At 46.0% G+C, this 15,037-nt stretch overlaps 1 pseudogene across 1 annotated transcript in view; it reads left to right on the top strand.

Annotated features, from left to right (window-relative positions):
• The window catches only part of LOC311599046, a 41,417-nt pseudogene extending 26,667 nt beyond the window's left edge, over positions 1 to 14,750 (top strand). The window contains exon 2 of the transcript in view: positions 14,507 to 14,750. The product of the transcript in view is annotated as an uncharacterized misc_RNA (transcript). The remainder of the gene's footprint in view (positions 1 to 14,506) is intronic.
• Positions 14,751 to 15,037: the final 287 nt, after the last annotated feature.

Raw genomic sequence — 15,037 nt, 5'->3', positions numbered from 1 at the left:
ATCAGATGCTGATGCTGGTCTGTTTCTAAGGCAGGCTTTTGATAAGAAAAACTGTAACTACGTAACAACCAGGTAACCATGTGGGAAGCAAGGGGAAGGGCAGTGTTACATCATTTTGATTAGTTAGGAGAAGAAGAATCAATTTTGTTCCAAGCACAATGTATCCGGGCAGCTGATTGGCTAGGATATTGGCTTGGGACTTTTCAGTTCCTGAGTGTTGCAGGAGAAAGGAACATAGCAAGGTATGGTGGTTTTGTTTAAGCAGAACATTAATCTTTAATTCAAGCAGGACTTTCAACAAGTATTGGATTATGTAAGGAAAGGGCTTTTCAAGCTCCCAGGCAGGTAGAGCCCTAGAACCTGAACTTTATGATCACTTTATGATCAAAATGGAGATTTAAAGGCAAAATGACTCTGAAATTTTGAAAGGGACATCAGGTGTTAACAGAGGAGCCACAGGTATGCTAGGAACTAAAGCAGGTTTCAACAGAGGGGCTACAAAGTTTCCTCAGGGTACAATGTGCAGAAGTGACTGGATCAGCACACTATGACTTTCTCCAGGGCTGCTCTGGCTCCAGGAGGGAAGGCAGGCCACATGAGTCCCAGGACTGGGAGAGACTACAGTTCATGCCGTCAGGGTGGGATGGCCTGGCCATGGCTTCCTTCAGCTCTGGTCAGGTGCTCCCATTGTTAGCTGCAGGCCGAGGCTCATGCTTTTTCTTTTCCTTCATACAGTGCTGGTGGCTTTGGTGGGGACATGTTACCTCTAAAATGGCATCTGAGCATTTGGGAAAATGACAGCTGTCAGGTGGTCACTTTCACCCCCTCCCTACTGCCTTGAACCACCCATGAGAAGAATCTCTGGCCTCTAATGTAGGGCATGGCACCTTCATTCCAGAGGAGCCCTCCCTGCACAAGGGGACTGGAAAGCCACAGAGATGCTGGAAGAACTGGATCCAACCGGTCTTGCTGACTTTCTGTTACTGTTAGGTAAGAACCACCCTTTGCTCTCAGTCACATTCTTGCACAGCTGTCTGGACGCACAGCTCAACAAGGTCCCTTGTTTCTTTCAGTTTCCTCCTGATGGCTCCCTCGGCACATGACGCTCATATGAAACAGGTCTGTGTGCTTTCATCTCCTTAGCTTGCCTTCTGTTGTAGGGTTTCCCCCACAGCCCCGTGGTGGGTGAGGAGAAGAGCTTGTTGACAACACTCTGCCCCACTGTGCCCTGTTGTCTTGCTTGTGGATGTCCTGGGTAGATGCTGATGGGTCTGCCACTGTCTTCACTGGGTACCTCATGAGAAGACATCTTTCTTCTCACACCACCCCGTGCCATGAGCCCTGCCATGGCTTCTTCGGGCTCAGGAGCCCTGGTTTGCTTTGTTATGTTATAGGGTCCCAAATTTTAAATCTGAGGCACTTACACCTTGTCAGAATCTCTCAAATATTACAAATAAAAAGCATCTTTTTCACCTTCTCCTCCTCCTCCTCCTTCTTCTTCTTATTATTATAAGGTTTTTCGAGACAGGGTTTCTCTTGTAGTCCTGGCTATCCTGGATCACTCTGTTGACCAGGCTGGCTTCAAACTCATAGAGATCCACTTGTCTCCTGAGCCCTGGGATTAATGGTGTGCACCACCACTGCCCAGCAAACCTTCTATATAGTAAAAGATTTTTAAAACATATGGAATAATTCAGGTCAAAGAAAAGAATTGCAATAAAAATCATATATATTTATGAACATGTAACTGTGAGAACATTATAATATAAAAAAGTGAGCCATAAATAAATAGTAATTAGAGGAAAAATAAGCTGTAAATGCTTTCATTAGAAAAGTAGAAAAATTAGGAATCCAAAAGTGAAAAGCTCAGTTAAGTCCAGCCTGGTGGTGCACATCTGTGTCACAGAACTCCAGGGACTGAGAGTGGCAGCAGGGGCAAATGCCAGGCCAGCCTGGGCTAGTAGCTAGAATTCTCATCAACACAACAATAACAACAAACAAACAGAAAATCCAGTTTAAATTAGCGAAAGCAGGCAAAGAGTACAGCTCAGAGGCTGAACACTAATGCTTGCCCTAGGTTTGAAAGTCTAGCACTTGGGGGGAAAAAAAAGTGAAATATCAAAATGGAAGCAGAAAAGATGCAATAAAAAAATTTTAAAAAAGGAATGAGAAACAGATTAGAGAAATCTCAAAGAGATTAAATGTAACAAAACTATTTCTTGAAAAGACACAGCAGTGTCTAATGGGGGAGAAGGAGAGAAAGGAGCAGGCAAGGCGCACACACAGATAGTGTGGGGAAGCAAAGGTGGGCATGGGTGTGGATACAGGATGCTTTTATAAACATCACAGAACCCTATGAACAGATCATAGACAATTTTACATTTATATGAAACAGGCAATTTTCTAGACATTTGTAAAAATTCCTATAGTGGACCTAGTCTAACTATACACTGAACCACAATTACCCAGAGTATTTGAATTTTTAGTAGAAATATATGATCTTTATTCCCACAACCTCATTAAATTGACTTTGTGTACAGTGCAGAGTGTGGGAAAAACACTTCCCAAGTCAGGCTCCGAGACTCCCAAAACCTGGAAACAAAGCAGGACAGTACCATGGAGGAAAACTAGGCCAGTCTCACTTAGGACTGTAATTACAAACTCTCTGGTAAAACATTAGCAAATTAAATTCAGAAATATATATACGGGTATGGCATACCCAAGGTGTCCCTCACTCATAGAACCATGGCTCACACTCAGAATGATGCTTAAAAGAAGCCATGGAGCTACTTTGCTTTTAAGTGCTTGACTTCCTGGCCCGAGTAACTTAGTTTTGATCCCTAAAGACCTTATAAAAATACCAGGTGTGACACAGGTAGATGCCCAGGGCTGGCAATTCAGTCAGCCTAGCCTAGTAGGTGAGCTCCATCCAATGAGAACTTGTCTCAAAAAAAAAACAAAAACAAAAACAAAAAAAACAAAAAACAAAAAACAAAAAACCCAAAAACAAAAAACAAAGAACAAAAAACAAAACAAAACAAACAAACAAACAAAAAAAAGCAGTAGTTAGTTCTCTGGTTTCCTTAAAGGAATGAAAAAATAAACCGAACAAAACTGGGACAGATCTTTCCTGCCCACTTCTGTTGCTCACACATATTGCACAGGTCTCCAGTACACAAATGTCCCTTCACTCACGGTGGGGCCTTCTCCTGATAAATCCATCACAGGAGACTGCAGGCTCAGCATGTGTAACACACCATAACTGTGTCCCCTATGGAGCAGCAGGCTGACTGCAGACTAGCTTGCAGATGCAGCCCAGCAGGAGAGAGAATCTGCCATGTGTACCTTACTCCAGAAAAGCTCAAAGTTGGGCCTTAGAAGTTGCTCCTGGATTTATATTAACCACTGTACCATAGTCACATGGAAAACTTGTATCTAGGGCCACCAAAGTCAAGGGCTATTTGCATATTTTCCATGCCATTTGTGACGATTTAAAACTCACATTGCATAATAAAGAGCCCCTCCTCTGTCTTTTCCTTCTGTGTGGTTGTTCTGAAGTATTTTGCTCCCAATCCCAGAGCTCTTTCTTGTTATTTATGATCCAGACAGCTGTCACTTTCTCGGAAGGCTTTGACTAAAGACACCGTAAAAGTCATTACATGTCTATTCTCCTGTGTTAACCACTTTTATTTCCCCTGGAGTATTTCCCAAGAAGTCCTTTATGTTGGCCAACTTCCTATTTTTACAAAACAAACAAACACACACACACACACACACACACACACACAAACACACACCCCTCAGAAAATCAACTTACAAGGAAAAGTGGTTTGTTTGGCCACAGTTTGGGAGGTTCTGCTGCAGAGTCATTTGGCTATTTTGCATTGGGCCTGTGGTAAAGAGAATCTTGACAGGAGAAAAACAAACAGCAAGCACAACAAACAACACTACTCAGCTGGTAAGAAGGGGCTGAGGCTGTACTGTCCCCTCTAAGGGCACACCAGACCCGGGGGATTAGAAACTTTCTTTCTCACCAGGAACATCAGCTGGGGACCACTCTTCTACACATGTCCTTTGGACTAGACTGTAGCCCTGGCCTGTTTGTTTGCTGTGTGCCTGCCCATCATTTGCTCTACAACTCTGAGCTCCAAAATGTGGAGCAGGACCTCCACTGTTCAAGCCAGCATCTGATACCAAGGGGACATGTGCTGTCTGCTATCTGACCCTACTTTATTGGCCATTATTCAGGATGACTCAGGGGTTTGATAACATGAGAAAACCAGACCTATTACATTGTCAAGCATACTGAATTTTTTTTAAGACACTATTTAATAATAGTGGTTAATAATAATAATGGTTAAACTGCAGTGTAGATATTTAATTAAAGACATTAACTTTATTGATACTGTTTTCTTTTAAAAATTTGGAGTGGAAACAGTCTGTAGTTTTCATAATTTTACAGGATCCCAAAATCAGTAGATGCTCTGCTGTGATTTTTTTTTTTAAACAGACCTGTTTGAGTGTGATGTCATTTCTGTTCTTGCATTTACATGATGGATTTGTTTTCTCCTTTTTTTTCCCCAAAGTTGTAGATGGACCCATTGTCTCACACTTGCTAGGATGCTCGGCAAATATTCTACCACCGTGCTGTACCCCCAGTGTAAAGTGCAAGTTGTCTGGGAGTCTTCTTGAGTGGGCTAGGAGGGTACAGAAATAGCATGGGCCAAAAGGCACAGGGAAGCAGGTATTTGAAGAGCACAGTGCCCTCTAGTGCACATTTTGAGAATGGACCTGGGAGAAAAAAAAGGCTACTTTGTGAGTATGAAGGAGACAGCAGGTCAGAGGCCCATGTGGGTGCTCTGTAAATATTTGCTGAATGAGTTGATATGTCCACTCACAAGGTCCTTGGTGTGCCCTGGAGAGGGGAATAATCAACACATAGCTGAGTTGGTGAAACTTGCCCAGTGTGTGCAAAACCCTGGGTTCTGTCCCCACCCGCGTAATCTCAGCACTTGAGAGATGACACAGAAGAGTCCCAAGCTCAGGATCAACCTAACTGATTGTCTCTAAGAGAAAAAGTGGAGCTTGATGGCTAGGGTGCTGGAGACAGGCAGTTACGTTAGAAATTCGTTTGCTTTCTGGTTTCCAAAGGAATTAAGAGAAAGAAGGAGATTGGGACCCTGTAAATGGAGCAACAGAAAAACCAGTCACCAGTGTGTACTCATAGAAGCCCCAAATGTTTAGAAGCAGGAGATATAGCTCAGAGGCAGAGAACTTGTCTAGCATGTGTGAGGCACTGGGTTCAAGTCTCAGGATCTCAAGACAGACATATAGACAGACTGACAGACAGACAGACAGACAGGCATCCCATCTGATCCACAAAAACTCGAAAGAAAAAAAAACATTTTAAACATCTAGGTGGCTGTAGGATGAGATGATGCACCAACTCCCGTGGCTTCCTTGGCTGCCCTCAACAGGTGAGAGCCTATGGGATGCCAAGGGACGCCAATGACAAGCAGACACGTTGTCATGGGCTGCCCTCATGGATAGGCAGCGTTGAGAATAGAGAAGTTATTGGGAAACGTGGACACCACCTACATTTTCTATGTTATGAGATTATTAACTTTTCTTGGTTATAAATCTGTTGTTCTTATGTTTTCATTCACAATATGTACTGGCTAAATGGGAGATGCTCTGAAATTATCTTGGTGTGGGTGATGCTGGGGACAATGTGATGATGTGTTGGTAGTTTGGGAGGTGACTGACAGGTCACTGTGGGCTCATTAGATCCTCTTGGGTCTTGTCCCACCTTAGAGAATCTCCATAGTAAACTAAAACATGTTTGTATGACCCACTTTTCCTCTTGAAAAACTCCCATTTAATATTCTTGAAAAAAACTAGAGAGAGGAAATGTGGGGTGATTTGAAGTTTTGATTTTAGACCATTTTCTTGGGCGTAAAACACCAAGATGGCTAAAAGATGGGGAATAGGATAAGAAGGCCCCTTTCTTATTTATCTGTGGGTGATTATAAAATATTCCTTCTAAATCATTGATCCACATGACTGTCATGACTGACCTAGTTGAAGGGTGAGTCCACGTTTCTGTGTTTACTGGAAAGTAGGAGAAATTTTCTAAATACCAGCAAAGATAGTTTTTATCAAAGGGTCAATGGAGAGTTGCATAGTAAACACTTTTTAAAAACTGACTTTCAATTTTTTTTTTTTTTTAGCAATTTAGGATGACAGCAAAGTTGAGAACAAAGGATCAACTTTCCTTACATGCCCATGCACCCTCTCCATTACAGCATTCCCCACCAACCTGGTCCAGGAATCTTCATGGTCACACTGTTGCCACCAGAGATCTACTGCAGAGTTCACTCTTGGTGTGCATCTTCTTTGGGCTTTGACAGAGTTACACTGTGCTCACCAGAAGGACAGCCCTGAAAATATTCAAGGTATGATCATTTATTTCTTACTCTCAAAGACTTGTTTTTGGATTCAGACTCAGAAGTAGAAAGATGCTGTTTTGGGGTTCAAGAATACCCTGAACTGATCACGCAGACACCAGACTTAGAATGATGAAAGTTTATGGAACACTGACCAGTCAGCGACACAAAGTGGACACAGGAGCCAAATTGTGACTCTGAGGCATTTTGTTTGTTGTTGGTTTTTTTTTTCCGAGACAGGGTTTCTCTGTGTAGCCTTTGCTGTCCTAGACTCACTTTGTAGACCAGACTGGCCTCTAACTCACAGCTTAATCGCCTGCCTGTGCCTCCCTCCAGAGTGCTGGGATTAAAGGCATGCGCCACCAAGCCTGGCTCACTGAGCCATTTCTAAGGCAGGCTTCTTCTAAGAAAAACTGTAACCAGGTTGCAACCACCCAACCAGGTGTGGGAAGCAAGAGGAGGGCAGCGTTGCACCATTTTGACCAGCTAAACAAAGCAGTTTAAGATGATTGGCTAAGATATAGGGTAGGGGAGCTCAGACATTCCAGTTCCTGACCATCCCAGGAGAAATGAACATGGCAGGATAGTGTGGTTTTGTTTAAGTAGAACATAGAACATTCATTCAAGCAGAACATTCAACAAGTATTGACTTGTGTGTAAAAGGCTATTCAAGTCCTCAGGCAGGCAAAGCCTAAGAACTTGAACTTCATTTAAGCTTAGGATAAAAATGGATACTTCGAAACCCAAGGACTGTAGTTATGCTAAGCAGGAAGGCCTAGACATGTCTGGACATGGCTCAAAGTTGGTGTGCCTCAACACTCTACGTGAGAACAGCCCACTTCTCTTGGCAGTCTGTTCCTGGGGATTTCATTGGCTTCTTTCATTCTCATGGCTACAAGTGTAGCATGTTCTGAGCCTCCTCCTTATTTCTATTAGTGTGCTGTTTCTTCAGGTGCTGTGTTGGTGTTAGTGTGGCAGGACATGTGGAGTCATCAGATGCTGAATCTTGGGTACTTTGTTCCTGGGTTTCTTATCATCTTCATTAAAGGGCTTTCTGACAGCCCTGTCAGCCATCTTCCTTAGAGCTGTGGAAGAACCTTAGGATGCTGCAGGCTCTTTGGACCCTGCTGGTCCAGGAATACCCTTCTCTCCCTCTCTGTACAACAGCATCGTTATCATCATGACCACCACCATCATCAATATCGTTATTAGATTTTGTTATTATTTGCAATAACCAAAAGGAGTGTACTCAGATTGGGATCCATTGTTTTTGGTTTGTTTGTTTGTTTGTTTTTGTTTTAAATAAAATCTCAATCATTCTATTTACCAATGAAGACTCAGGAGCCAGATGCTGGGGTGAAACCCTGCCAGCTCTGAGAGGCAGAGAAAGCACCCAGTTGACCTTCCTCCTCATCTAGTGTCCCTCCCCAAAAGTTCCCCTTCTCTACTCCATCTCGAAAACCCATAAACCTGAATGTCCCTCCCTTTTACTTCCTGTGCATCTCTCTATCCTGTCCTCCTGACATCCTCTTACTCCCTATGGTTTCTCCCATGTTCACTCACTGTCCCAAGGAGCCTTGCTTACCTCTTAATCTAAAAGCTTTTGGATTAAAGGTGTGTGCCAAGGCTGAACACACCACAACTAAACACATGTTTTTTTTTTCAGTAAATAACACAATCTCAGAATTCACAGAGCAATCTAATATCCTGCAACATGTCACTTTTCTTTTCTGAATAAAGAGGAAAGATTTTTTTAGCTTTGACACCGTAAACCTCTTTAAAACGGAGAAGCTATTTCTGTCAAGCTTTCCACAATGTCCAGCTTGGTTGTATTTGGCAGTATTAGTATTATGTACCTTTGAGTTCACTGATAAATAGCAAGAGAAAGTATACACATGGATATGGTGATATTGTGGAAAACACAAGGGAAGTTCTTGAGGAAACAAACACATAGCACCGATAAGAAGCAGGACTCACACTGCAGGGTCAGATCCAAGGACACAGAGCGAGTATGTCACAGGTCGGCTCCCATACTCACTGCAGAGCCGTTCACAACAGCCAAGAGATGGGAACCTGCAAGTGCCTGTCACTGGGGAACAGGAGGGACATGGAGCAGCAACACAGTGGGAAACTGCTCAGATATATCAACCTTCAGCTATAAAACAAGATGCAGTGATGGTGTCAGTGACCACTGCACATGGTCTGTGCAGACAGAGCAGTCACTTGTGCTTCTGGTGTGTCCTAGTGACGTCCCTATTGCTCCTGTTCAGGTTCTGATGGCCACAATACTTCCTGGAGCAGTTTGAATGCAGGTGTGAGGGCTATCAAGGCCTAGAAAATCAACTAAGACAACATTGGGTTCTACCAAGAGAGGGTGATGTTTAGGGTAGGTGGACATTTTCTCACAGTAATGACGAATAAAAGTATGTGTGCCCAAATATTGTAACATACAACCTGTGTTCCATCCTGGATAGCCAGCTAGAGCCACCGTGAACCTGAGCAGGAGACAGCACATGCCGAGGCTCACGACACAAAAGCATCAACCCTTCACCTGCTGTAAAACCTGTCCTTACACCAGGCACTCTAACTTCCCACAGTCTCTAAATTACACCAACAGAATCCTCATGTTCATGAGTCATGTTACAAGGGAGGCTTTCTGAATGCCAACACACACACACACACACACACACACACACACACACACACACACAGTGTGCCTACGTAAAATATTCTCTTCCCTGGAGCTGGACTCTCTGTCTCTGAAGACAGAACTAGACTAATTCATATTGCGGTTTAAAGCTTTTTACGATTCAACATGAAACTTTACAACATTCTGGGCCACTACATAGAATGCATGGTGGCACCACAGGCTGGGTGTCCAGCAATCCCCAGTGTTGGGTGTCTGTCATGTTTTACATCTGCAGCCCCTTCATGAGAAAGAATGGAAACCTGGTGCTTGAGAGAATGCAGCTCCAGCACGGGGGAAGCTTGGACTTGACAGAGTCTCTGGTCAGAGTAGGGCTGAGGAAGCCAGCCCAGCACTGCAAGACCTGCAAGCACATGGAGACAGAGGCTCTGAGCAAATCTGGGCAGCATGGCCATTCACTCACACAGATAATCTAGTAAACAGTCCCCTGAAGATGGACAAAAGAACAGATGCTCCCAGGAGTCTCTGTCCCTGACACACTGGGCTCAGCCTTCAAAGAGATAAATTGTGACTTATCCACTCTGTACGTATTCCTTCACTGTTCATCTAACAGTTTTGAACTGTTGCCTCCAAAACCAAGGGTCACAGACATTGAAGGGAAGTACTCACATAATAACACAAAATTCCAACCCAAGCTAAAGGATTCATGGTGCACAGAGGTGAGATAGGAAACAAGGTACAGTTACTGTTGGAGCAGGCACAAGGGGCCAAGCATGGCAAGCTGCCCATTGTGATTCAGTGAGTGGAGTGAGGCCAGGCCTCTGTGACATCACAGGGTAAACCCCTGCTCCAGGAAGAGCAGCTGTCTTAGGCAGAGGACAACTCACAGTCCACCAAGGAGGGCAGGGATTCACAGGAGGCCCATGTGCCTGCCTACCTTAGGCCTTCTGGGATGAAGCCTGAAAAGGCATGTCGCCTAAGAAGAGGAGGTGTTGGCCTGGGCCTATCCCTACCCCTGAGAGGCCTGGGCCCTAAGAAGAGGATGTGTGGGTCTGGGCCTATCCTGAACCCTGAAAAGGCCTGGGTCCTAAGCAGAGGAGGTAAGGGCCTGGGTCTGTCCCTAATGCTGAAGAGGCCTGGGCCCTAAGAAGAGGATGTGTGGGCCTGGGCCTATCCTGAACCCTGAAGTGGCCTGGGTCCTAAGAAGAAAAGGTGTGGGCCTGGGCCTATCCCCAACCGTGAAGAGGCCTGGGTCCTAAGAAAAAGATGTGTGGGCCTGGGCCTTTCCTGAATCCTGAAGAGGCCTGGGCCCTAAGAGGAAGACGTTTGGGCCTGGGCCTATCCCACACCCTGAAGAGGCCTGGGTCCTAAGAAGAGGTGTTGGCCCTGGGCCTATCCCCATCCCCGAAGAGGCCTGGGCCCTAAGAAGAAAAGGTGTGGGCCTGGGCCTATCCCAAACCCTGAAGAGGCCTGGGCCCTAGGAAGACGAAGAAGAGGTGTGGGCCTGGGTCTATTCACAAGCCTAAAGAGGCCTGGGCCCCAAGATGATGATATGGGCCTTGGAACTTCCCCCAACTCTGAAGAGGCCTGGGTCCTAAGAAGATGTGTGGGCCTGGGCCTATCCCTAACTCTGAAGAGGCCTTGGCCCCAAGTAAATGGGTTATTGGACTGGGGTTATCCAGACCCTGTTAGGCCTAGGCTCAATGAACTTCAGGTGTTGGTTTGGACCTATAGCCAACCCTGAAGAGACCTGGGCCCTGTGACGTGGTGTTGGCATTGGCCTATCATAATGCATTACTAGGCCTAGGCCTGAGGAAGAATGATGGGCCTGGGCCAAACTTGAATCATCATGAGGCTTTGATCCAAAGACTATTTGTGGACCTGGGCCTATCCACAACTTTGAACAGGCTTGGACCTTAAGAAGTGTGAGCACTGGCCTATTGGGATGCATTAAGTGGCCTAGGCTGGAGGAAGAAATGGGCCTGGGGCGATTTCTAATTATGATGAGGCCTGGGCCCAAAGAAAATAAAGTGTTGTCTTGGCTGCATCCCTAACCCTGAAGGGGCATATGTCCAAAGAAGGTTTGAAGTCTGAGTCTACCCTTAATTCTGAAGAGGCGTCAGCCAAAGAAGAGGTGTGGGTCTCGGCCTATTGAAAATCATGAAGAGGACTGGACCTTAGGAAAAGAGATGTTGGTCTGTGCTAATCCATTCCCTAAAGGGGCCTGAAGCAAAGAGTACAAATGTGAGCCTGACCCATTCCTGCAAAAGAAAGAGGCCTTAGACAATCAAAATGGTGTCTTCTGGAAAGCCTGGCCCTGAAGTGTTGATCTTAAACATCTGCGTGTGTGTGTGTGTGTGTGTGTGTGTGTGCCTCTCTCTCTCTGAGTGTGTTTGGGTGTGTGTGTGTGCATGTCTGTGTGCGTATGTGTGTGTGTTTGTGTGTGCATGTATATGTATGTGTGTGTGTGTCTCTATGTGTCTGTGTTGTGTCTAAGTATGTGTCTCTATCCATGCCCACTGACTAGACATCGATATCTTGGATTACTTCTGCCCTTGCCAGAACCTATGGAGAAGGATCCCAGATCGTAACAGCTTTTCTACACATCTCTTAGAAGTCCTGAAATTTATCATTTTTCATTATCTTTCTGGTACACGGCTTGTCCTAGCTCTGTATATAATTTTAAATAAATGAAGTTTCATTGGCTAACAGGATTATCCTGAATTGCTTAATTTAACCCTTTCCCTCTATTTCTCAGTGATCTCTTCACTCTCTGATTAAAGTCCTTAGGAATAGGCTGAGATGGTCACACAGAACCAGCAAGGGTACGAGGCTCCATGTGGAGACCAAGATCTGTGCCCAGAGCTCGCCCTCCAGAGCAGTGTGTCTCTGTCCATGGGTTGTGTCTTTGTCCTTTGTTAGTCTTAGAAATGGGACTCTAGATGAGAGAAGCATGGGAGAATGGCAAAGTAGAAGGATCCAGAGGGTCCTAGAAACCTACAAGTAGAACATTATGATAGGCAGATTTGGGCCCAGGGGTACCGCTCAAACTAAGGCACCAGCCCAGGACAATACAGGCCATAAAACTTTAAACCCCTACCCAGATCTAGCCAATGGGCAGAATTCTCCACAGTAGAGTGGAGAGTGGGATATGACTTTCTCACATACTCTGGTGCCTCACCTTTGACCATGTCCCTTGGAGGGGGAGACCTGGTGGCACTCAGAGGAAGGATAGCAGGTTACCAAGAAGAGACTTGATACTCTATGAGTGTATACAGGGGGAGGTAATCCCCCTCAGGAACAATCATAGACAAGGGGAATAAGGGGAAAATGGGAGGGAAGGAAGAATGGGAGGATACAAGGGATGAGATATCTATTGAGATGTAACAAGAATAAAGTAATAAAAAAAAGGAAAAAAAGCAAGAAATCAGACCAGGTCAAATGAACCAAGTCCCCACAGAAGACAAGATGTATCCTGAATTCAAAGGTCCCCGATGGAAACCCTGTAACACAAGGACCCTGACATGGGACACCAGCCTTTGAGTTGCTGGTCATCGGGGTACAAAAGACCCCCAAACTATAGAGATTGACGCTGCCATCTTTGATCAATTCTGTGATCTCACCAACAAGGCCCAATTACAGAACACACCAGGCACATGGGACATGGGACTCAGAGATGTGGGCTGGATGGGACACTAAAACCTCCTCCGGGAGGCCTAGCTTTCATAATCCTGACAGGTGCCATGGAGTCTACCAAGGGAGAGACCTGACTGTGTTACTGTCAACCAGAAATTATGAACCTGGCAGGTGTCTTAAAGGCTGCACAAGGGGCACTCCTACCTGGTGACAGATGGGCTATGTCATGGGACTTGTTTATAGCTTGTTCAACAGGAGCAGAATCCTGCTGGTGCTAGAATCCTAGGCAAATACCCATGGCCCCTCACTCCTGGACCTTATGGCAGAACCTACTACTGACAATTTACAGACCGAGCTTTTCCATATTTATTTTAATATTCACAGGGCCAACTGTCTCCTACAAACCACATGGAAGCTGACTCGAGCAACCACAACAATATGGCTGTCTAAGTTAGACAGGGACAACACCAAGGGAAATGCTAGTGTGGATGGGAAACCATGACAGGGACTCATCCTGCAACAGGGACAATTTTGTGGCTTTTCCTGAGGGTGTTTCCTGGAACCCCCACCCTGCAGGTAGACTGACTTAGGCTGGAAGTGGGGAGAAGACCTGCAGGGAGCCTTGAGGGGACCCTACACAAGTTTCTTTGATGGATATATTGAAACGTTTTTAATTTCAAGAATGAGTCAGAGGACTTAGGGCCTAGTCCTGGCTCACTTTGCTGTGTGACCTTGGGCAAGTGTAATGGCTTCACACAGCTTCAATTGTTCCATTTACAAACCTGGGCTTCACACCACTACTCTGCCCTTTATTGTAGCATGTTGTGAGGATTGTGGGACACTATTTCAGAGGACACAGTGGCCAGGGAAAACAATCTTTACACTGGGCATGCAGGGAACCCAGAGCAGGCCATATTTGGTGAGCACTGAGTGTGGTGCCCAGCCTTTGCACCAGGCCTGGCTCCTTGGGAGTTCTTGCTTTGGGTTTAGTGACCTGCAGCTTTTCACGTGTATGATTCATCTTGTCAAGCATTAGGACTAGCTTTAATGTTGACGCAGGAAGGTCACTCTCAAGTTTACGAGGGTAAATTTTACTTCCCTTTTTAAGCTATGGGTCACATCCTATCCTTGAGCATCTGAATGGAGGCAAAGCTGCTCTTGAGAATCCCCATCAACTTTTAGCTCATGCTTGATGTGGCTTGTAATAGAAGGCAGCTCTCTGTTCTTGAAGTGCTGGGGTGGAGACAGAGATAGCAGGACCACCTTGTTCCAGGCGATGAGGAAGGTCACAGGGATGGACAGCAGATTGCAAGGGATGCTGGAGAGGCCAGGGAAGGAGGAGAGAGCTCTTGACAAGAGCCCAACACAAAGGCTGCGATGAAACAAAACAGAACTGTACAGGAGCAAACACTGGAGGGTGTGGGGAGTGAGCGCTTCCTCAGGCTGGAGAATGGCTGACCCTGGGCTCTTCCTCTATCCCTCTCTCTGCTTGTGCTTCTCCAGGGGCAGGTGACTGCATCTGGCAGTGTCCATGACAGAATTGGTGTCCTCCAAAGGAGGGTCCCTTAGGGGACTGGGAGGAGGGTCAGGGGGACAATACAGGCCTGGTTATCCACCACCCAGAAAAGGAACAGTGCCACTGCTGTCCACTGTGTGGGCAGACCTTCTCCCAGCAGTCCAGCCTGGTAGGGCACCAGAAGGCTCACGTTGGGGCAGGCCGCATAGCTGCCTTCATGTGTGTGTGTGTGTGTGTGTGTGTGTGTGTGTGTGTACCGAGTGTGTCAAGGCCTTTAGCGTCAACACAATCTGGAGGTGCACCAGCGCACACACATAGGCTAGCAGTCATTCCCCTGCCTGAGTGTGGCTGCTGCTTCAGCCTCAATCATAACCTGCTCATGCACCAGCGCTTCCACAGCTGCAAGAAGCCACAACAGTGTGCACAGTGCAGCTGCTTCTTCTGCTACCATAGATTCCTGCTCAACCCCCAGCGCACCCATGCATGCAAGCCCATGCCACACCCGTGGAGGAGCTGTGTGTGCTCTGTAGGGAAGCAGAGGTCACTGCTGGTCAGGGACTCATGTCTTCACATGTGAGCAGGTCGGTTGGGGGCCCACAGATGTTTCCCTTGCTCTCTAGAATGAACCACACATGATGAAAGAAGGGGAGCTCTTTCTGTTCCTTCCTACTAGGGTTTGGGAGAACCCTCCAGATTCCTGCCTGTACCCTCCAAGCAGTTTGGGTTACAGGGCCCTATTGAACCCCTATGCCTTATTCTGTGTGTGGGGGCATCTCGGAGTACTGAAGGGGA

Source organism: Acomys minous, assembly GCF_964271855.1.
Source record: "Acomys minous genome assembly, chromosome: 6".
NCBI classification, from domain to species: domain Eukaryota; kingdom Metazoa; phylum Chordata; class Mammalia; order Rodentia; family Muridae; genus Acomys; species Acomys minous.
This window is presented reverse-complemented; position numbering and strand designations above follow the sequence as displayed.